Genomic DNA, 21,036 nt, shown 5'->3' on the forward strand with positions numbered 1-21,036 from the left:
GCCTTAATTGGTTCTCCTCCCTTCCAACGGTGTTGAGGCGGGTGGGAACAGCAGGGGGTGAAGGTGCTGTGTTTAAAGAGGTGGAGTTATGCAGATCTAAAACGCGTGGATTGCAGCAGCAGCAAGCCGAAAAGTGCAGGCATGTAAGGGATCTAGAGGTTGACAACATGTCTTCTTAACGGGAGTCCAGGAGCTCATCTCCACAAATGGACTTTTCAGGATCCTTGGGTGGCTCCGTAGTTTGAAACCAATTCTGGTTATCGCTTCTCGGCCTTTTGGCTAAGATCAAGTGTAGTATCTGTTCTTATCAGTTTAATATCTGATACGTCCCCTATCTGGGGACCATATATTAAATGGATTTTTAGAACAGGGAGATGGAAAAAGAGCTTGCTCTGTCCACTCCACGCATTGACCTGGTATTGCAGTATCTCCAGGACCGGTGCACCCCTTCTTTAATGCAGTTTCTAAAATCAGAAAGAATTGAATTCAATGTTTTTTGTTCATTTTGCTTGTTTGTCGGATTTTGGGATGGACTCTTTGGCTTTGCTTTTCTTCTCCTCATTGGATTTTTCATGTTCAAAGTTGCAGAAGCCAGATTACAAGCTCATTTTGGTTCAACTTCAGCAACTGTGCATTGCATTGCCATGTAATGTGATGCAATGCTATCTTTCTAGCTCTCCCTTTTTACTTCCTTTTGGATAAACAGACATATTAGGCAAGCATTTTGGAGCTTTCACCTAAATAACTACAGGTGGTGAGATAAGCTGCACAATATAATTGACCTTTCAGTATATTGTTGCACACACACCATCTATTTAGCAAATGCCCTTGTTATCAACAGCAGCCTTTTAAACTCACCTGAGCTAACAGGTATGTGCGCTGGTTACTCTGCTGCGCTTAAAATTTCTTTTTTGGTTTGCTACAATGCCTTTTCTGAAACGTTGTCTCCTTCTGCTGGAACACTGACTTCTTTCATTTAATGCCTGCAGACTATAAAAGAGAACCCAACCCAAAAAGTTTGGTTGATTAGTCTGTGGCATTCTGTTAAACTGTTGCTTATGGCGGTCTCTGTGAGCTTCTCAGCGACATTCAGCCAGCCAGGTATCCTGCCTGCAGTAGATGGAATGTGGCAATGGAACGCTGGCTGCGCATGTCATAATAGGCTCTGAGCCTTTATATACCTGTGCACAGCAGCAGCCACCTTCAGTCTGCTGCTGGACAGCCAGCAGCAGCAGCAGCAGGAGAGGTATGTAATCAGGAGCCCTCCTGCTAAGGGTAGACAGCTGCTCGTTCCACCCCACCCCCCGCCTTAATTGGTTCTCCTCCCTTCCAACGGTGTTGAGGCGGGTGGGAACAGCAGGGGGTGAAGGTGCTGTGTTTAAAGAGGTGGAGTTATGCAGATCTAAAACGCGTGGATTGCAGCAGCAGCAAGCCGAAAAGTGCAGGCATGTAAGGGATCTAGAGGTTGACAACATGTCTTCTTAACGGGAGTCCAGGAGCTCATCTCCACAAATGGACTTTTCAGGATCCTTGGGTGGCTCCGTAGTTTGAAACCAATTCTGGTTATCGCTTCTCGGCCTTTTGGCTAAGATCAAGTGTAGTATCTGTTCTTATCAGTTTAATATCTGATACGTCCCCTATCTGGGGACCATATATTAAATGGATTTTTAGAACAGGGAGATGGAAAAAGAGCTTGCTCTGTCCACTCCACGCATTGACCTGGTATTGCAGTATCTCCAGGACCGGTGCACCCCTTCTTTAATGCAGTTTCTAAAATCAGAAAGAATTGAATTCAATGTTTTTTGTTCATTTTGCTTGTTTGTCGGATTTTGGGATGGACTCTTTGGCTTTGCTTTTCTTCTCCTCATTGGATTTTTCATGTTCAAAGTTGCAGAAGCCAGATTACAAGCTCATTTTGGTTCAACTTCAGCAACTGTGCATTGCATTGCCATGTAATGTGATGCAATGCTATCTTTCTAGCTCTCCCTTTTTACTTCCTTTTGGATAAACAGACATATTAGGCAAGCATTTTGGAGCTTTCACCTAAATAACTACAGGTGGTGAGATAAGCTGCACAATATAATTGACCTTTCAGTATATTGTTGCACACACACCATCTATTTAGCAAATGCCCTTGTTATCAACAGCAGCCTTTTAAACTCACCTGAGCTAACAGGTATGTGCGCTGGTTACTCTGCTGCGCTTAAAATTTCTTTTTTGGTTTGCTACAATGCCTTTTCTGAAACGTTGTCTCCTTCTGCTGGAACACTGACTTCTTTCATTTAATGCCTGCAGACTATAAAAGAGAACCCAACCCAAAAAGTTTGGTTGATTAGTCTGTGGCATTCTGTTAAACTGTTGCTTATGGCGGTCTCTGTGAGCTTCTCAGCGACATTCAGCCAGCCAGGTATCCTGCCTGCAGTAGATGGAATGTGGCAATGGAACGCTGGCTGCGCGTGTCATAATAGGCTCTGAGCCTTTATATACCTGTGCACAGCAGCAGCCACCTTCAGTCTGCTGCTGGACAGCCAGCAGCAGCAGCAGCAGGAGAGGTATGTAATCAGGAGCCCTCCTGCTAAGGGTAGACAGCTGCTCGTTCCACCCCACCCCCCGCCTTAATTGGTTCTCCTCCCTTCCAACGGTGTTGAGGCAGGTGGGAACAGCAGGGGGTGAAGGTGCTGTGTTTAAAGAGGTGGAGTTATGCAGATCTAAAACGCGTGGATTGCAGCAGCAGCAAGCCGAAAAGTGCAGGCATGTAAGGGATCTAGAGGTTGACAACATGTCTTCTTAACGGGAGTCCAGGAGCTCATCTCCACAAATGGACTTTTCAGGATCCTTGGGTGGCTCCGTAGTTTGAAACCAATTCTGGTTATCGCTTCTCGGCCTTTTGGCTAAGATCAAGTGTAGTATCTGTTCTTATCAGTTTAATATCTGATACGTCCCCTATCTGGGGACCATATATTAAATGGATTTTTAGAACAGGGAGATGGAAAAAGAGCTTGCTCTGTCCACTCCACGCATTGACCTGGTATTGCAGTATCTCCAGGACCGGTGCACCCCTTCTTTAATGCAGTTTCTAAAATCAGAAAGAATTGAATTCAATGTTTTTTGTTCATTTTGCTTGTTTGTCGGATTTTGGGATGGACTCTTTGGCTTTGCTTTTCTTCTCCTCATTGGATTTTTCATGTTCAAAGTTGCAGAAGCCAGATTACAAGCTCATTTTGGTTCAACTTCAGCAACTGTGCATTGCATTGCCATGTAATGTGATGCAATGCTATCTTTCTAGCTCTCCCTTTTTACTTCCTTTTGGATAAACAGACATATTAGGCAAGCATTTTGGAGCTTTCACCTAAATAACTACAGGTGGTGAGATAAGCTGCACAATATAATTGACCTTTCAGTATATTGTTGCACACACACCATCTATTTAGCAAATGCCCTTGTTATCAACAGCAGCCTTTTAAACTCACCTGAGCTAACAGGTATGTGCGCTGGTTACTCTGCTGCGCTTAAAATTTCTTTTTTGGTTTGCTACAATGCCTTTTCTGAAACGTTGTCTCCTTCTGCTGGAACACTGACTTCTTTCATTTAATGCCTGCAGACTATAAAAGAGAACCCAACCCAAAAAGTTTGGTTGATTAGTCTGTGGCATTCTGTTAAACTGTTGCTTATGGCGGTCTCTGTGAGCTTCTCAGCGACATTCAGCCAGCCAGGTATCCTGCCTGCAGTAGATGGAATGTGGCAATGGAACGCTGGCTGCGCGTGTCATAATAGGCTCTGAGCCTTTATATACCTGTGCACAGCAGCAGCCACCTTCAGTCTGCTGCTGGACAGCCAGCAGCAGCAGCAGCAGGAGAGGTATGTAATCAGGAGCCCTCCTGCTAAGGGTAGACAGCTGCTCGTTCCACCCCACCCCCCGCCTTAATTGGTTCTCCTCCCTTCCAACGGTGTTGAGGCGGGTGGGAACAGCAGGGGGTGAAGGTGCTGTGTTTAAAGAGGTGGAGTTATGCAGATCTAAAACGCGTGGATTGCAGCAGCAGCAAGCCGAAAAGTGCAGGCATGTAAGGGATCTAGAGGTTGACAACATGTCTTCTTAACGGGAGTCCAGGAGCTCATCTCCACAAATGGACTTTTCAGGATCCTTGGGTGGCTCCGTAGTTTGAAACCAATTCTGGTTATCGCTTCTCGGCCTTTTGGCTAAGATCAAGTGTAGTATCTGTTCTTATCAGTTTAATATCTGATACGTCCCCTATCTGGGGACCATATATTAAATGGATTTTTAGAACAGGGAGATGGAAAAAGAGCTTGCTCTGTCCACTCCACGCATTGACCTGGTATTGCAGTATCTCCAGGACCGGTGCACCCCTTCTTTAATGCAGTTTCTAAAATCAGAAAGAATTGAATTCAATGTTTTTTGTTCATTTTGCTTGTTTGTCGGATTTTGGGATGGACTCTTTGGCTTTGCTTTTCTTCTCCTCATTGGATTTTTCATGTTCAAAGTTGCAGAAGCCAGATTACAAGCTCATTTTGGTTCAACTTCAGCAACTGTGCATTGCATTGCCATGTAATGTGATGCAATGCTATCTTTCTAGCTCTCCCTTTTTACTTCCTTTTGGATAAACAGACATATTAGGCAAGCATTTTGGAGCTTTCACCTAAATAACTACAGGTGGTGAGATAAGCTGCACAATATAATTGACCTTTCAGTATATTGTTGCACACACACCATCTATTTAGCAAATGCCCTTGTTATCAACAGCAGCCTTTTAAATTCACCTGAGCTAACAGGTATGTGCGCTGGTTACTCTGCTGCGCTTAAAATTTCTTTTTTGGTTTGCTACAATGCCTTTTCTGAAACGTTGTCTCCTTCTGCTGGAACACTGACTTCTTTCATTTAATGCCTGCAGACTATAAAAGAGAACCCAACCCAAAAAGTTTGGTTGATTAGTCTGTGGCATTCTGTTAAACTGTTGCTTATGGCGGTCTCTGTGAGCTTCTCAGCGACATTCAGCCAGCCAGGTATCCTGCCTGCAGTAGATGGAATGTGGCAATGGAACGCTGGCTGCGCGTGTCATAATAGGCTCTGAGCCTTTATATACCTGTGCACAGCAGCAGCCACCTTCAGTCTGCTGCTGGACAGCCAGCAGCAGCAGCAGCAGGAGAGGTATGTAATCAGGAGCCCTCCTGCTAAGGGTAGACAGCTGCTCGTTCCACCCCACCCCCCGCCTTAATTGGTTCTCCTCCCTTCCAACGGTGTTGAGGCGGGTGGGAACAGCAGGGGGTGAAGGTGCTGTGTTTAAAGAGGTGGAGTTATGCAGATCTAAAACGCGTGGATTGCAGCAGCAGCAAGCCGAAAAGTGCAGGCATGTAAGGGATCTAGAGGTTGACAACATGTCTTCTTAACGGGAGTCCAGGAGCTCATCTCCACAAATGGACTTTTCAGGATCCTTGGGTGGCTCCGTAGTTTGAAACCAATTCTGGTTATCGCTTCTCGGCCTTTTGGCTAAGATCAAGTGTAGTATCTGTTCTTATCAGTTTAATATCTGATACGTCCCCTATCTGGGGACCATATATTAAATGGATTTTTAGAACAGGGAGATGGAAAAAGAGCTTGCTCTGTCCACTCCACGCATTGACCTGGTATTGCAGTATCTCCAGGACCGGTGCACCCCTTCTTTAATGCAGTTTCTAAAATCAGAAAGAATTGAATTCAATGTTTTTTGTTCATTTTGCTTGTTTGTCGGATTTTGGGATGGACTCTTTGGCTTTGCTTTTCTTCTCCTCATTGGATTTTTCATGTTCAAAGTTGCAGAAGCCAGATTACAAGCTCATTTTGGTTCAACTTCAGCAACTGTGCATTGCATTGCCATGTAATGTGATGCAATGCTATCTTTCTAGCTCTCCCTTTTTACTTCCTTTTGGATAAACAGACATATTAGGCAAGCATTTTGGAGCTTTCACCTAAATAACTACAGGTGGTGAGATAAGCTGCACAATATAATTGACCTTTCAGTATATTGTTGCACACACACCATCTATTTAGCAAATGCCCTTGTTATCAACAGCAGCCTTTTAAACTCACCTGAGCTAACAGGTATGTGCGCTGGTTACTCTGCTGCGCTTAAAATTTCTTTTTTGGTTTGCTACAATGCCTTTTCTGAAACGTTGTCTCCTTCTGCTGGAACACTGACTTCTTTCATTTAATGCCTGCAGACTATAAAAGAGAACCCAACCCAAAAAGTTTGGTTGATTAGTCTGTGGCATTCTGTTAAACTGTTGCTTATGGCGGTCTCTGTGAGCTTCTCAGCGACATTCAGCCAGCCAGGTATCCTGCCTGCAGTAGATGGAATGTGGCAATGGAACGCTGGCTGCGCGTGTCATAATAGGCTCTGAGCCTTTATATACCTGTGCACAGCAGCAGCCACCTTCAGTCTGCTGCTGGACAGCCAGCAGCAGCAGCAGGAGAGGTATGTAATCAGGAGCCCTCCTGCTAAGGGTAGACAGCTGCTCGTTCCACCCCACCCCCCGCCTTAATTGGTTCTCCTCCCTTCCAACGGTGTTGAGGCGGGTGGGAACAGCAGGGGGTGAAGGTGCTGTGTTTAAAGAGGTGGAGTTATGCAGATCTAAAACGCGTGGATTGCAGCAGCAGCAAGCCGAAAAGTGCAGGCATGTAAGGGATCTAGAGGTTGACAACATGTCTTCTTAACGGGAGTCCAGGAGCTCATCTCCACAAATGGACTTTTCAGGATCCTTGGGTGGCTCCGTAGTTTGAAACCAATTCTGGTTATCGCTTCTCGGCCTTTTGGCTAAGATCAAGTGTAGTATCTGTTCTTATCAGTTTAATATCTGATACGTCCCCTATCTGGGGACCATATATTAAATGGATTTTTAGAACAGGGAGATGGAAAAAGAGCTTGCTCTGTCCACTCCACGCATTGACCTGGTATTGCAGTATCTCCAGGACCGGTGCACCCCTTCTTTAATGCAGTTTCTAAAATCAGAAAGAATTGAATTCAATGTTTTTTGTTCATTTTGCTTGTTTGTCGGATTTTGGGATGGACTCTTTGGCTTTGCTTTTCTTCTCCTCATTGGATTTTTCATGTTCAAAGTTGCAGAAGCCAGATTACAAGCTCATTTTGGTTCAACTTCAGCAACTGTGCATTGCATTGCCACATAATGTGATGCAATGCTATCTTTCTAGCTCTCCCTTTTTACTTCCTTTTGGATAAACAGACATATTAGGCAAGCATTTTGGAGCTTTCACCTAAATAACTACAGGTGGTGAGATAAGCTGCACAATATAATTGACCTTTCAGTATATTGTTGCACACACACCATCTATTTAGCAAATGCCCTTGTTATCAACAGCAGCCTTTTAAACTCACCTGAGCTAACAGGTATGTGCGCTGGTTACTCTGCTGCGCTTAAAATTTCTTTTTTGGTTTGCTACAATGCCTTTTCTGAAACGTTGTCTCCTTCTGCTGGAACACTGACTTCTTTCATTTAATGCCTGCAGACTATAAAAGAGAACCCAACCCAAAAAGTTTGGTTGATTAGTCTGTGGCATTCTGTTAAACTGTTGCTTATGGCGGTCTCTGTGAGCTTCTCAGCGACATTCAGCCAGCCAGGTATCCTGCCTGCAGTAGATGGAATGTGGCAATGGAACGCTGGCTGCGCGTGTCATAATAGGCTCTGAGCCTTTATATACCTGTGCACAGCAGCAGCCACCTTCAGTCTGCTGCTGGACAGCCAGCAGCAGCAGCAGCAGGAGAGGTATGTAATCAGGAGCCCTCCTGCTAAGGGTAGACAGCTGCTCGTTCCACCCCACCCCCCGCCTTAATTGGTTCTCCTCCCTTCCAACGGTGTTGAGGCGGGTGGGAACAGCAGGGGGTGAAGGTGCTGTGTTTAAAGAGGTGGAGTTATGCAGATCTAAAACGCGTGGATTGCAGCAGCAGCAAGCCGAAAAGTGCAGGCATGTAAGGGATCTAGAGGTTGACAACATGTCTTCTTAACGGGAGTCCAGGAGCTCATCTCCACAAATGGACTTTTCAGGATCCTTGGGTGGCTCCGTAGTTTGAAACCAATTCTGGTTATCGCTTCTCGGCCTTTTGGCTAAGATCAAGTGTAGTATCTGTTCTTATCAGTTTAATATCTGATACGTCCCCTATCTGGGGACCATATATTAAATGGATTTTTAGAACAGGGAGATGGAAAAAGAGCTTGCTCTGTCCACTCCACGCATTGACCTGGTATTGCAGTATCTCCAGGACCGGTGCACCCCTTCTTTAATGCAGTTTCTAAAATCAGAAAGAATTGAATTCAATGTTTTTTGTTCATTTTGCTTGTTTGTCGGATTTTGGGATGGACTCTTTGGCTTTGCTTTTCTTCTCCTCAATGGATTTTTCATGTTCAAAGTTGCAGAAGCCAGATTACAAGCTCATTTTGGTTCAACTTCAGCAACTGTGCATTGCATTGCCATGTAATGTGATGCAATGCTATCTTTCTAGCTCTCCCTTTTTACTTCCTTTTGGATAAACAGACATATTAGGCAAGCATTTTGGAGCTTTCACCTAAATAACTACAGGTGGTGAGATAAGCTGCACAATATAATTGACCTTTCAGTATATTGTTGCACACACACCATCTATTTAGCAAATGCCCTTGTTATCAACAGCAGCCTTTTAAACTCACCTGAGCTAACAGGTATGTGCGCTGGTTACTCTGCTGCGCTTAAAATTTCTTTTTTGGTTTGCTACAATGCCTTTTCTGAAACGTTGTCTCCTTCTGCTGGAACACTGACTTCTTTCATTTAATGCCTGCAGACTATAAAAGAGAACCCAACCCAAAAAGTTTGGTTGATTAGTCTGTGGCATTCTGTTAAACTGTTGCTTATGGCGGTCTCTGTGAGCTTCTCAGCGACATTCAGCCAGCCAGGTATCCTGCCTGCAGTAGATGGAATGTGGCAATGGAACGCTGGCTGCGCGTGTCATAATAGGCTCTGAGCCTTTATATACCTGTGCACAGCAGCAGCCACCTTCAGTCTGCTGCTGGACAGCCAGCAGCAGCAGCAGCAGGAGAGGTATGTAATCAGGAGCCCTCCTGCTAAGGGTAGACAGCTGCTCGTTCCACCCCACCCCCCGCCTTAATTGGTTCTCCTCCCTTCCAACGGTGTTGAGGCGGGTGGGAACAGCAGGGGGTGAAGGTGCTGTGTTTAAAGAGGTGGAGTTATGCAGATCTAAAACGCGTGGATTGCAGCAGCAGCAAGCCGAAAAGTGCAGGCATGTAAGGGATCTAGAGGTTGACAACATGTCTTCTTAACGGGAGTCCAGGAGCTCATCTCCACAAATGGACTTTTCAGGATCCTTGGGTGGCTCCGTAGTTTGAAACCAATTCTGGTTATCGCTTCTCGGCCTTTTGGCTAAGATCAAGTGTAGTATCTGTTCTTATCAGTTTAATATCTGATACGTCCCCTATCTGGGGACCATATATTAAATGGATTTTTAGAACAGGGAGATGGAAAAAGAGCTTGCTCTGTCCACTCCACGCATTGACCTGGTATTGCAGTATCTCCAGGACCGGTGCACCCCTTCTTTAATGCAGTTTCTAAAATCAGAAAGAATTGAATTCAATGTTTTTTGTTCATTTTGCTTGTTTGTCGGATTTTGGGATGGACTCTTTGGCTTTGCTTTTCTTCTCCTCATTGGATTTTTCATGTTCAAAGTTGCAGAAGCCAGATTACAAGCTCATTTTGGTTCAACTTCAGCAACTGTGCATTGCATTGCCATGTAATGTGATGCAATGCTATCTTTCTAGCTCTCCCTTTTTACTTCCTTTTGGATAAACAGACATATTAGGCAAGCATTTTGGAGCTTTCACCTAAATAACTACAGGTGGTGAGATAAGCTGCACAATATAATTGACCTTTCAGTATATTGTTGCACACACACCATCTATTTAGCAAATGCCCTTGTTATCAACAGCAGCCTTTTAAACTCACCTGAGCTAACAGGTATGTGCGCTGGTTACTCTGCTGCGCTTAAAATTTCTTTTTTGGTTTGCTACAATGCCTTTTCTGAAACGTTGTCTCCTTCTGCTGGAACACTGACTTCTTTCATTTAATGCCTGCAGACTATAAAAGAGAACCCAACCCAAAAAGTTTGGTTGATTAGTCTGTGGCATTCTGTTAAACTGTTGCTTATGGCGGTCTCTGTGAGCTTCTCAGCGACATTCAGCCAGCCAGGTATCCTGCCTGCAGTAGATGGAATGTGGCAATGGAACGCTGGCTGCGCGTGTCATAATAGGCTCTGAGCCTTTATATACCTATGCACAGCAGCAGCCACCTTCAGTCTGCTGCTGGACAGCCAGCAGCAGCAGCAGCAGGAGAGGTATGTAATCAGGAGGCCTCCTGCTAAGGGTAGACAGCTGCTCGTTCCACCCCACCCCCCGCCTTAATTGGTTCTCCTCCCTTCCAACGGTGTTGAGGCGGGTGGGAACAGCAGGGGGTGAAGGTGCTGTGTTTAAAGAGGTGGAGTTATGCAGATCTAAAACGCGTGGATTGCAGCAGCAGCAAGCCGAAAAGTGCAGGCATGTAAGGGATCTAGAGGTTGACAACATGTCTTCTTAACGGGAGTCCAGGAGCTCATCTCCACAAATGGACTTTTCAGGATCCTTGGGTGGCTCCGTAGTTTGAAACCAATTCTGGTTATCGCTTCTCGGCCTTTTGGCTACGATCAAGTGCTTTATTGCAGGAGATTGTGGTTGAAGGGCACTCGGGTACCCCTCTCCTTGGCCTGGCAGGATCGTCCACTTTGGTGGACTTAACCTGCTTGCTGCTATTAGGGAGAGGGCTTAGTCCCAGGGTAACGAGTTGCGATCCCCCAGCTTCCAGGTGTTTTTCGCTGCAAGAACACTGGGAGCGCAGATTGCAAGCGGCTGCAATTTGCAACCTTGTTGCGTTTTTCCATGGAGGTTGACCCTAACCTCGTGCCTCTTTATGCGAGGCTAAAAAACTCTATCCGAGTTCACTTCACGGCGGGTGGCTCGGATATGAGGAAATTAGGGTATGTAGTCCAGGACGTGCTCAGGAACCTTCTTGGCGTACAAAGGAATGAAATTCTCTCCATCCAGGATTATCCCAGAAGAGGTGACTATGACATCACATTCACCGGAGAAGGTATTTTTAGAGATGTACTAGAAAAGTTAAAAAAAGTTGAAAATAGTCCTGTTTTGAAAGGGATACAAATTGTTGAGCACGTCCTGGATGAGGTAAGACTGGTTATTGTAAAAATATTTTCGCCCTTTGTTTCTGCTCCAGAAGTAATGTCATTTCTAGCAATTTATTTTAAAAGTGTTAAATGTATTGGGAAGATATTAAACGAATATAACATATGGACATCTAAGTGGAAATTCCTTGTGAAGTGTACAAGAGATCCAAATACACCAGGTGGTATACGGCTCCCCCCTGCCCGCTTCAAAATTGGGCAAACAAATGGGGATTTCTTCTTTTCTGGGATGCCAGTATATTGCAGAAATTGTGGGCGCTATGGTCATTCAAAAGAAAACTGTCATGTATCATGTAGAAATTGTGCTAGTGAAGAACATGAGACAAAAGAATGCCCTAAGGAAAAGAAATGCAGTTTTTGCCAGACTCCAGGTCACTTTTATTTTTCTTGTCCTCACAGATTTCGGGAAGATGAGCAAAAGGGGAAGTCCAAGACGTCCGACCAAGGACCAAAAGATCAGACCACCCCTCAGGAGGAGGAACAACAACCTGGAGCCTCTGGAGACAATAAGGGCGTACCAAATAGTGAAGTGTCTCCAGAGTCTATGACAGGTAAAATACCAAATCCCAAAACCTGGCTGCAGGACCTGCGGGAGTCCAAAAGGAGGGCTGAGAAGGAGCAGAAGGGCACTACTGGTAAGGTCAAAAGGGACCGGCAAAAGGCCGACACAGAAGCCCATGCCCAGTCTGGGTCTCCTAGTGCTGAGGGCGCTGAGTGGATAAAGGTGGGTCCTAAGAAAAAGAAAAAGGGTGGTTCGGAGGAGGCAGCAGGAGGTGAACAGATGGACACTTCTCCAGAAGGGGACGTGGACGCTGGACCCTCAGGGGTTTCGGTCTCCGCTGCTACAGGTGGGGACCGGGATCTTGCTGCCTCTGAAGAGTCAGAGGCTCTGCCTTGTGCGCAACCTCCTCCTATAGGACGACCTTCTACAGGTCAAACAGGGGCGGCGGAACCCCTCGGGGACCCACCTGATGAGGAACTGCATGGCCAGCCAATGGAGACCCAGCGGGTTCTGCCAGCCAGCCCTCCGAGCTATGCCAGTGTAGCGTCGGGTTTATATAAATGTGGTAATCTTTCCTCCTCCACGGAGACTCTCGTGACGATACTATCAGATGAGGAGGGAGGCGCAAGCCCAGTGGTCTGATCAGGTTCATCGGACAGGTAAATCCGTTGCTCTTAGTTACCTAATTAAAATTTCTACATTTTCTAATGATGGCTGAACTCAAAGGTATTTCCCTCAACGTGAGAGGCATAAAATCTAACACGAGAAGAACTGCTCTTTTTAATTTTTTTACGTGTTTTACTGCATCTGTATTTTTTCTGCAAGAATGTAATATCCCACATGAAATGTCATATCAAAAATATAAAGATGAGTGGAAGTGTGGGCCATCTGTCTGGTCCGGATCGAATGCTGCAGGATCAGCGGGTGTAGCCATACTTTTTAAAGGGAACGTTTTAATTGATTTTATTCAGGAAATTTTACCAGGTCGTATTTTATTAGTGAAAGCTTTTATTGATGGTATTAGATGGCAGTTTTTAAATTTTTATGGATCCCCAGAGAAAAATGAAAGAGCCGAAATGCTTGATCTTTTACCATTATTTATTAATAACTCTGAACCTTTTATCTTAGCAGGGGATTTTAATTGTGTTTTAAAAGGTGAAAACCGGCGCTCCAGCTCTGTAAGCAGGAACTACGATAAAACCTCAGGTATGCTACATGATATAGTCAAAGATGCTAAATTGATAGACATATATAAAGAGTGTCATAATGACAGCACAGAGGACGCCGGTTTCACTTGGAGCAATGCTAATTGTAGCTCTAGGATTGATTTTATTTTTGGTTCAGATAAAACAATACCTGCCAAATGTGAAGTTTTAACTAATATATTTTTCAGACCATAAACTTTTATCCTTTACCATAAAAGTAAATGACAACAAAAAATGTGGTAAGAAAAGCTGGAAAATGAACGTATCCCTTTTAACCGACCCGCAGATTTTATCAGATTTTATTGAGTTTTATAGGAAATGTAGAAAAGGGAAAAAAACAAATGAGACTATGAGTGTATGGTGGGATAGAATGAAAGTAAAAATAAAAGACTTTTTTATTAAAAAGAGTATATGTAGAGCCAAAGAAAAATATGAAGAATATAGAATTTTAAATACCCGCCTACAAACATTATTTAAGCTCAGAGACAATGGGATAGATGTACAACTTGATATTTCAAACTTAAAAGAAGAGATTTCAAAATGGCTAGAACAAAAAGGAAAAGAGATAATTTTTCGTTCTAGAGTACAACATATAGAAGAAAATGAAAAGTGTTCCAGATATTTTTTTAGGAAAAATAAAAAAGAAAAAGTGATAATTGACCATATAGATGGTGAGAATAATATAAAAAATATGCTGGGTAAAGTTGAGGTTTTTTTTTCTAATCTTTTTAATGGAAAAAATATAGATAATAAATTAATGTATGATTCGCTGCAAGGACTAACAGCTGTTTTAGATCCCGCATCCCAAGAGTTTTTATCCCAAGTTTTAACGGAACAAGAAATGTTAAAAACTATTAAAAGTTTTAAAACTGGAAAGGTCCCTGGTCCTGATGGCATCCCAATAGAATTTTATGTATGTTTTTATGATATTTTAAAAGATGATTTGTTTTATTTGTTTACTGAGGTTTTTAATAATAAGGTTTTATTAAATTCCTGGAAGAAAGGTGAAGTCTCCCTCCTATACAAAAAAGGCGATAAATCAAAATTAGAAAACTGGAGACCAATAACACTTTTAAATTGTGACTATAAAATAATGGCTAAAATTTGTGCAAATCGTCTAAAAGAAGTCATCAGCAAAGTTATTCATTCTAATCAAGTGTGTGGGGTGCCGGGACGCAGTATATGGGACAATCTGAATTTAGTGAAAGACTGTATTGAGGATGTGAAAGACAGAAAGGGGAAAATGGCGATTTTATCTATTGATTTTGAAAAAGCATTTGACCGTGTCTCACACTTTTATCTTTTTAAAGTTTTAGAGAAAATGGGCATACCAGAAGGGTTTTTACTATCGCTTAAAGCATTTTACAAGGATTGTACAAGTAAGATTTTAGTGAATGGTTTTAAGACACAAGAGGTATTTTTACGGTCAGGGGTGAAACAGGGATGCCCTCTGTCCCCCCTACTGTTTATCTGTGCACTGGAACCAATGTTATGTGCAATACGCCAAAATAAACAGATATGCGGTGTCCCTCTGCCTGGAAGCGGTGGTTTGGAGGCCAAGGTTGTAGGCTACATGGATGACGTGGCGGTCTTGTGTACAGATGCACCATCACTTACGGCCACTCTCCATCAAGTGCAATCCTTTTGTCTAGCTTCTGGTTTTAAAATCAATTTTAATAAGTGTAACATTTTAAGTGTTGGGGGGATGATTTTACGTGATGTACCAATTAATGTCTCCGAATCCATTTCCATTTTAGGTATATCATTCACTGAAAATAATGATGGTTATAATAGTTGGGAAACAGTTACACAGAAAGTAAATACGAAAATATGTATGTGGAACATGAGGAGACTTACAATGGAGGGTAAAGTATTGGTTTTAAAGATGGTGATTTTACCTCTTTTATTGTATCTTAGCATGGTTTTCCCCCCGCCTGTGAATGTTTTAAAAAAGATAACCAAAACCTGTTTTACCTTCTTTTGGAACTCAAAAATGGAAAAGCTGAAAAGAGAAATCGTGATGAAATCAAAAGTAAAAGGTGGTAAAGATTTTCCAGATTTTAATAGGTTTCTTTTAATCCATCTGTTCGTTTACTGTTTTAATGCCCTTTTTAAGAATCACTATTGGTCCTTTTTTATGCGTTTTAATACAGGATTTTTTATGAGAAAGTTTGGATGGTATGAAGTTAATATATCTGTGCCCCATGCTTTTAATTTGTTGACGCATTATGAGATTTTAAGGAAAATAGTGTCCGATTTTAATTTAGGGACTAAGAAAATAGAGGAATTAAGAAATAGTAAGAAACTAATTAAAGAAATACGTAAAAGTGAGGAAATATGTAATGTTGACAGATATGATGATGACAAATCTATGTCTATCTGGAAAATGATTAACGTTTTTTATCTTTTTAATGAACAGAGAGATCTGGCTTGGAGTTGCATGCACCGCTGTCTTCCTTGCCGGGCATTCCAATACAGAAGAGGATTTGTGAGGTCTGCCATCTGCCCAAGAGCCGGATGCCAAGACGAGGAAACGGTGGAACATCTATTATGGACATGTAATTTTGCAAAGGATTTCTGGAGAAGACTGCTCCCCCTACTGGAAAGGGTGGCAGACCTCAAGGACTTTACATATAAAACTGTGCTATACGGACTTATGGAATGCCCCACAATGGACCAGTACACAATGGCTTGGAAGACAGTGAACTGCGCCAAGTCATCTCTCTGGAAAGCGCGCAACATTGCTATTTTTAAACAAGATGTTTTATCAGTGAATGATGTTTTAAGTTTATGTTTATGTAAAATGTATACTTATTATTTAATTGACAAAAAGAAGAATTTACATATTTCCAAAAAATGGCTTGTTGACCAATGGAACCTAATTATTTAAAATCTTTGTATTTTTTTGTTTTGTAAATTTCATTTGTCTTTTAACGTTTGGTATTTGTGTAATTATGCTTGTAATTTGTTAAAGTTTTAATAAACGGTTTTATCCCTCTGCAGGGGATAGCCAAATTAAAAAAAAAAAAATCTGTTCTTATCAGTTTAATATCTGATACGTCCCCTATCTGGGGACCATATATTAAATGGATTTTTAGAACAGGGAGATGGAAAAAGAGCTTGCTCTGTCCACTCCACGCATTGACCTGGTATTGCAGTATCTCCAGGACCGGTGCACCCCTTCTTTAATGCAGTTTCTAAAATCAGAAAGAATTGAATTCAATGTTTTTTGTTCATTTTGCTTGTTTGTCGGATTTTGGGATGGACTCTTTGGCTTTGCTTTTCTTCTCCTCATTGGATTTTTCATGTTCAAAGTTGCAAGCCAGATTACAAGCTCATTTTGGTTCAACTTCAGCAACTGTGCATTGCATTGCCATGTAATGTGATGCAATGCTATCTTTCTAGCTCTCCCTTTTTACTTCCTTTTGGATAAACAGACATATTAGGCAAGCATTTTGGAGCTTTCACCTAAATAACTACAGGTGGTGAGATAAGCTGCACAATATAATTGACCTTTCAGTATATTGTTGCACACACACCATCTATTTAGCAAATGCCCTTGTTATCAACAGCAGCCTTTTAAACTCACCTGAGCTAACAGGTATGTGCGCTGGTTACTCTGCTGCGCTTAAAATTTCTTTTTTGGTTTGCTACAATGCCTTTTCTGAAACGTTGTCTCCTTCTGCTGGAACACTGACTTCTTTCATTTAATGCCTGCAGACTATAAAAGAGAACCCAACCCAAAAAGTTTGGTTGATTAGTCTGTGGCATTCTGTTAAACTGTTGCTTATGGCGGTCTCTGTGAGCTTCTCAGCGACATTCAGCCAGCCAGGTATCCTGCCTGCAGTAGATGGAATGTGGCAATGGAACGCTGGCTGCGCGTGTCATAATAGGCTCTGAGCCTTTATATACCTGTGCACAGCAGCAGCCACCTTCAGTCTGCTGCTGGACAGCCAGCAGCAGCAGCAGCAGGAGAGGTATGTAATCAGGAGCCCTCCTGCTAAGGGTAGACAGCTGCTCGTTCCACCCCACCCCCCGCCTTAATTGGTTCTCCTCCCTTCCAACGGTGTTGAGGCGGGTGGGAACAGCAGGGGGTGAAGGTGCTGTGTTTAAAGAGGTGGAGTTATGCAGATCTAAAACGCGTGGATTGCAGCAGCAGCAAGCCGAAAAGTGCAGGCATGTAAGGGATCTAGAGGTTGACAACATGTCTTCTTAACGGGAGTCCAGGAGCTCATCTCCACAAATGGACTTTTCAGGATCCTTGGGTGGCTCCGTAGTTTGAAACCAATTCTGGTTATCGCTTCTCGGCCTTTTGGCTAAGATCAAGTGTAGTATCTGTTCTTATCAGTTTAATATCTGATACGTCCCCTATCTGGGGACCATATATTAAATGGATTTTTAGAACAGGGAGATGGAAAAAGAGCTTGCTCTGTCCACTCCACGCATTGACCTGGTATTGCAGTATCTCCAGGACCGGTGCACCCCTTCTTTAATGCAGTTTCTAAAATCAGAAAGAATTGAATTCAATGTTTTTTGTTCATTTTGCTTGTTTGTCGGATTTTGGGATGGACTCTTTGGCTTTGCTTTTCTTCTCCTCATTGGATTTTTCATGTTCAAAGTTGCAGAAGCCAGATTACAAGCTCATTTTGGTTCAACTTCAGCAACTGTGCATTGCATTGCCATGTAATGTGATGCAATGCTATCTTTCTAGCTCTCCCTTTTTACTTCCTTTTGGATAAACAGACATATTAGGCAAGCATTTTGGAGCTTTCACCTAAATAACTACAGGTGGTGAGATAAGCTGCACAATATAATTGACCTTTCAGTATATTGTTGCACACACACCATCTATTTAGCAAATGCCCTTGTTATCAACAGCAGCCTTTTAAACTCACCTGAGCTAACAGGTATGTGCGCTGGTTACTCTGCTGCGCTTAAAATTTCTTTTTTGGTTTGCTACAATGCCTTTTCTGAAACGTTGTCTCCTTCTGCTGGAACACTGACTTCTTTCATTTAATGCCTGCAGACTATAAAAGAGAACCCAACCCAAAAAGTTTGGTTGATTAGTCTGTGGCATTCTGTTAAACTGTTGCTTATGGCGGTCTCTGTGAGCTTCTCAGCGACATTCAGCCAGCCAGGTATCCTGCCTGCAGTAGATGGAATGTGGCAATGGAACGCTGGCTGCGCGTGTCATAATAGGCTCTGAGCCTTTATATACCTGTGCACAGCAGCAGCCACCTTCAGTCTGCTGCTGGACAGCCAGCAGCAGCAGCAGCAGGAGAGGTATGTAATCAGGAGCCCTCCTGCTAAGGGTAGACAGCTGCTCGTTCCACCCCACCCCCCGCCTTAATTGGTTCTCCTCCCTTCCAACGGTGTTGAGGCGGGTGGGAACAGCAGGGGGTGAAGGTGCTGTGTTTAAAGAGGTGGAGTTATGCAGATCTAAAACGCGTGGATTGCAGCAGCAGCAAGCCGAAAAGTGCAGGCATGTAAGGGATCTAGAGGTTGACAACATGTCTTCTTAACGGGAGTCCAGGAGCTCATCTCCACAAATGGACTTTTCAGGATCCTTGGGTGGCTCCGTAGTTTGAAACCAATTCTGGTTATCGCTTCTCGGCCTTTTGGCTAAGATCAAGTGTAGTATCTGTTCTTATCAGTTTAATATCTGATACGTCCCCTATCTGGGGACCATATATTAAATGGATTTTTAGAACAGGGAGATGGAAAAAGAGCTTGCTCTGTCCACTCCACGCATTGACCTGGTATTGCAGTATCTCCAGGACCGGTGCACCCCTTCTTTAATGCAGTTTCTAAAATCAGAAAGAATTGAATTCAATGTTTTTTGTTCATTTTGCTTGTTTGTCGGATTTTGGGATGGACTCTTTGGCTTTGCTTTTCTTCTCCTCATTGGATTTTTCATGTTCAAAGTTGCAGAAGCCAGATTACAAGCTCATTTTGGTTCAACTTCAGCAACTGTGCATTGCATTGCCATGTAATGTGATGCAATGCTATCTTTCTAGCTCTCCCTTTTTACTTCCTTTTGGATAAACAGACATATTAGGCAAGCATTTTGGAGCTTTCACCTAAATAACTACAGGTGGTGAGATAAGCTGCACAATATAATTGACCTTTCAGTATATTGTTGCACACACACCATCTATTTAGCAAATGCCCTTGTTATCAACAGCAGCCTTTTAAACTCACCTGAGCTAACAGGTATGTGCGCTGGTTACTCTGCTGCGCTTAAAATTTCTTTTTTGGTTTGCTACAATGCCTTTTCTGAAACGTTGTCTCCTTCTGCTGGAACACTGACTTCTTTCATTTAATGCCTGCAGACTATAAAAGAGAACCCAGCCCAAAAAGTTTGGTTGATTAGTCTGTGGCATTCTGTTAAACTGTTGCTTATGGCGGTCTCTGTGAGCTTCTCAGCGACATTCAGCCAGCCAGGTATCCTGCCTGCAGTAGATGGAATGTGGCAATGGAACGCTGGCTGCGCGTGTCATAATAGGCTCTGAGCCTTTATATACCTGTGCACAGCAGCAGCCACCTTCAGTCTGCTGCTGGACAGCCAGCAGCAGCAGCAGCAGCAGGAGAGGTATGTAATCAGGAGCCCTCCTGCTAAGGGTAGACAGCTGCTCGTTCCACCCCACCCCCCGCCTTAATTGGTTCTCCTCCCTTCCAACGGTGTTGAGGCGGGTGGGAACAGCAGGGGGTGAAGGTGCTGTGTTTAAAGAGGTGGAGTTATGCAGATCTAAAACGCGTGGATTGCAGCAGCAGCAAGCCGAAAAGTGCAGGCATGTAAGGGATCTAGAGGTTGACAACATGTCTTCTTAACGGGAGTCCAGGAGCTCATCTCCACAAATGGACTTTTCAGGATCCTTGGGTGGCTCCGTAGTTTGAAACCAATTCTGGTTATCGCTTCTCGGCCTTTTGGCTAAGATCAAGTGTAGTATCTGTTCTTATCAGTTTAATATCTGATACGTCCCCTATCTGGGGACCATATATTAAATGGATTTTTAGAACAGGGAGATGGAAAAAGAGCTTGCTCTGTCCACTCCACGCATTGACCTGGTATTGCAGTATCTCCAGGACCGGTGCACCCCTTCTTTAATGCAGTTTCTAAAATCAGAAAGAATTGAATTCAATGTTTTTGGTTCATTTTGCTTGTTTGTCGGATTTTGGGATGGACTCTTTGGCTTTGCTTTTCTTCTCCTCATTGGATTTTTCATGTTCAAAGTTGCAGAAGCCAGATTACAAGCTCATTTTGGTTCAACTTCAGCAACTGTGCATTGCATTGCCATGTAATGTGATGCAATGCTATCTTTCTAGCTCTCCCTTTTTACTTCCTTTTGGATAAACAGACATATTAGGCAAGCATTTTGGAGCTTTCACCTAAATAACTACAGGTGGTGAGATAAGCTGCACAATATAATTGACCTTTCAGTATATTGTTGCACACACACCATCTATTTAGCAAATGCCCTTGTTATCAACAGCAGCCTTTTAAACTCACCTGAGCTAACAGGTATGTGCGCTGGTTACTCTGCTGCGCTTAAAATTTCTTTTTTGGTTTGCTACAATGCCTTTTCTGAAACGTTGTCTCCTTCTGCTGGAACACTGACTTCTTTCATTTAATGCCTGCAGACTATAAAAGAGAACCCAACCCAAAAAGTTTGGTTGATTAGTCTGTGGCATTCTGTTAAACTGTTGCTTATGGCGGTCTCTGTGAGCTTCTCAGCGACATTCAGCCAGCCAGGTATCCTGCCTGCAGTAGATGGAATGTGGCAATGGAACGCTGGCTGCGCGTGTCATAATAGGCTCTGAGCCTTTATATACCTGTGCACAGCAGCAGCCACCTTCAGTCTGCTGCTGGACAGCCAGCAGCAGCAGCAGCAGGAGAGGTATGTAATCAGGAGCCCTCCTGCTAAGGGTAGACAGCTGCTCGTTCCACCCCACCCCCCGCCTTAATTGGTTCTCCTCCCTTCCAACGGTGTTGAGGCGGGTGGGAACAGCAGGGGGTGAAGGTGCTGTGTTTAAAGAGGTGGAGTTA

The 21,036-nt window shown here is 43.4% G+C and overlaps 12 non-coding genes across 12 annotated transcripts; all 12 read left to right on the forward strand.

Annotated features, from left to right (window-relative positions):
* The first annotated feature begins 259 nt into the window (after positions 1–259).
* LOC141183083 (U2 spliceosomal RNA) lies at positions 260–450 on the forward strand. The gene has a single exon (XR_012258094.1). It is a non-coding gene; the product is annotated as a U2 spliceosomal RNA (small nuclear RNA).
* Positions 451–1,565: 1,115 nt separating this feature from the next.
* LOC141183084 (U2 spliceosomal RNA) lies at positions 1,566–1,756 on the forward strand. Its single transcript, XR_012258095.1, has one exon. It is a non-coding gene; the product is annotated as a U2 spliceosomal RNA (small nuclear RNA).
* A 1,115-nt stretch (positions 1,757–2,871) lies between these two features.
* LOC141183086 (U2 spliceosomal RNA) lies at positions 2,872–3,062 on the forward strand. Its single transcript, XR_012258096.1, has one exon. It is a non-coding gene; the product is annotated as a U2 spliceosomal RNA (small nuclear RNA).
* A 1,115-nt stretch (positions 3,063–4,177) lies between these two features.
* On the forward strand, positions 4,178–4,368 carry LOC141183087 (U2 spliceosomal RNA). Its single transcript, XR_012258097.1, has one exon. It is a non-coding gene; the product is annotated as a U2 spliceosomal RNA (small nuclear RNA).
* Positions 4,369–5,483: 1,115 nt separating this feature from the next.
* On the forward strand, positions 5,484–5,674 carry LOC141183089 (U2 spliceosomal RNA). The gene has a single exon (XR_012258099.1). It is a non-coding gene; the product is annotated as a U2 spliceosomal RNA (small nuclear RNA).
* A 1,112-nt stretch (positions 5,675–6,786) lies between these two features.
* Positions 6,787–6,977, forward strand: LOC141183090 (U2 spliceosomal RNA). Its single transcript, XR_012258100.1, has one exon. It is a non-coding gene; the product is annotated as a U2 spliceosomal RNA (small nuclear RNA).
* A 1,115-nt stretch (positions 6,978–8,092) lies between these two features.
* LOC141183091 (U2 spliceosomal RNA) lies at positions 8,093–8,283 on the forward strand. The gene has a single exon (XR_012258101.1). It is a non-coding gene; the product is annotated as a U2 spliceosomal RNA (small nuclear RNA).
* A 1,115-nt stretch (positions 8,284–9,398) lies between these two features.
* LOC141183092 (U2 spliceosomal RNA) lies at positions 9,399–9,589 on the forward strand. The gene has a single exon (XR_012258102.1). It is a non-coding gene; the product is annotated as a U2 spliceosomal RNA (small nuclear RNA).
* Positions 9,590–15,980: 6,391 nt separating this feature from the next.
* Positions 15,981–16,172, forward strand: LOC141183360 (U2 spliceosomal RNA). Its single transcript, XR_012258337.1, has one exon. It is a non-coding gene; the product is annotated as a U2 spliceosomal RNA (small nuclear RNA).
* Positions 16,173–17,285: 1,113 nt separating this feature from the next.
* On the forward strand, positions 17,286–17,476 carry LOC141183093 (U2 spliceosomal RNA). The gene has a single exon (XR_012258103.1). It is a non-coding gene; the product is annotated as a U2 spliceosomal RNA (small nuclear RNA).
* A 1,115-nt stretch (positions 17,477–18,591) lies between these two features.
* LOC141183094 (U2 spliceosomal RNA) lies at positions 18,592–18,782 on the forward strand. The gene has a single exon (XR_012258104.1). It is a non-coding gene; the product is annotated as a U2 spliceosomal RNA (small nuclear RNA).
* Positions 18,783–19,900: 1,118 nt separating this feature from the next.
* Positions 19,901–20,091, forward strand: LOC141183095 (U2 spliceosomal RNA). Its single transcript, XR_012258105.1, has one exon. It is a non-coding gene; the product is annotated as a U2 spliceosomal RNA (small nuclear RNA).
* The last annotated feature ends 945 nt before the right edge of the window (positions 20,092–21,036 follow it).

The sequence above is a fragment of the Phyllobates terribilis genome, unplaced genomic scaffold (genome assembly GCF_046119375.1).
Source record: "Phyllobates terribilis strain yellow unplaced genomic scaffold, ASM4611937v1 Scaffold_38__1_contigs__length_12584779, whole genome shotgun sequence".
In the NCBI taxonomy this organism is placed as follows: Eukaryota; Metazoa; Chordata; class Amphibia; order Anura; family Dendrobatidae; genus Phyllobates; species Phyllobates terribilis.